At 39.3% G+C, this 1,404-nt stretch overlaps 1 non-coding gene across 1 annotated transcript; it reads left to right on the top strand.

Annotated features, from left to right (window-relative positions):
* The first annotated feature begins 1,330 nt into the window (after positions 1 to 1,330).
* Positions 1,331 to 1,404, top strand: TRNAN-GUU. The gene has a single exon. It is a non-coding gene; the product is annotated as a tRNA-Asn (tRNA).

The following is a 1,404-nucleotide window of genomic DNA, read 5'->3' as shown; positions in this document are numbered from 1 at the left end:
AAACCTCTCCATAGTGATGCGTTTTAAAACCATGAGGCTGACGGCTATACGTAAGGAGCCAAAGCAGACAACATCTACTAGTGGTGGGCTCAGAATACTTTAAATAATTGGCTGGAATAGCTCAGTTGGATAGAGGGTGTGGATGATCCCACATACACGAGAGGTAAGCTTTATACGCTTGAATAACGTTGTGTGTCATCAGAATCCAGATTCAATTTTTAGGTTTTAAGAAGCTCATAGATGTGTCGTTTTAGGCATCTACAAGCCACGAGACTTCGTGAAAGAGAAGCAGAGAGTCCAATAAAGAGTTATAGGAGGAAAACGATGAGAAAGAACAATAGAAATGTTTGGTTTTATGTCATAAAACTCATAGTTTGTAAACAAAAACATATTCTATTTTCAATAAAGTTATTATTGATGTTTATTCAGTAAAGATTGTTATTGAATAAAGTAAATTTTACGATCATTAATCTAAAAAGATGATCATAGTTTAGCTTTTTTCTTCACTCTCTTTGGCTTATTATTTATATCTCTAAACATCACCATTTATTGTAAATAAATTAAAGGTAAAAAGAAGATCTAAGAAGTGCACATTTATTTAATGATATAACCCAACCCAACCCAACCATGGTTAACGGTGAAAGTCATTCATTTTCTTCCCTAGCCATTAGACTAATACACAATAATTTGTATTGTATCAAAAGTGGGATTTGAACCCACACCCTCTCACGTGGACCAAAACTTAAGTCAGGTGCCTTAGACCACTCAACCATCCTAACTACTTACTAATAGATCCCACATTGATTGGAGAGGGGAATGAAACATTCCTTATAAGGGCGTGGAAACCTCTCACTAATAAACGTGTTTTAAAACTATGAGTCTGACGACGATCCATAACTGGCCAAAATGGAAGATATCTGCTAGCGATTGGAGAGGGTGAGGAAGCATTTCTTTTAAGGGTGTGGGAAAATCTTCCTAGTAGACGCATTTTAAAACCGTGAGGCTGGTGGTGATACGTAATGCACCAAAGTGGACAATATCTGCTAATGGTGGGCTTGAGATATGATATCAGAGATAGTCACCTGGCGATATGCCAGCGAAGACGCTGGGCCCCCAAGGGGGTGGATTGTGAGATTCCAGATCGGTTCAAGAGAAGATGAAACATTTCTTACAAGTGTGTGGAAACCTCTCCCTAGTAGACTGCCAACAAGGACCTGGGAAACCTCTCCATAGTAGATGCGTTTTAGAACCGTGAGGCTGACGACGATACGTAACGTGCCAAAGCAAACAACATCTACTAGTGTTGGACTCGGAGAATTTAAAATTATTGGCTGGAATAGCTCAGTTGGTTAGAGCGTGTGGCTGTTAACCACAAGGTTGGAGGTTCAAACCCTCCTTCTAGCG

Source organism: Cucurbita moschata, unplaced genomic scaffold, assembly GCF_002738365.1.
Source record: "Cucurbita moschata cultivar Rifu unplaced genomic scaffold, Cmos_1.0 Cmo_Scf00184, whole genome shotgun sequence".
NCBI lineage: Eukaryota > Viridiplantae > Streptophyta > Magnoliopsida > Cucurbitales > Cucurbitaceae > Cucurbita > Cucurbita moschata.
This window is presented reverse-complemented; position numbering and strand designations above follow the sequence as displayed.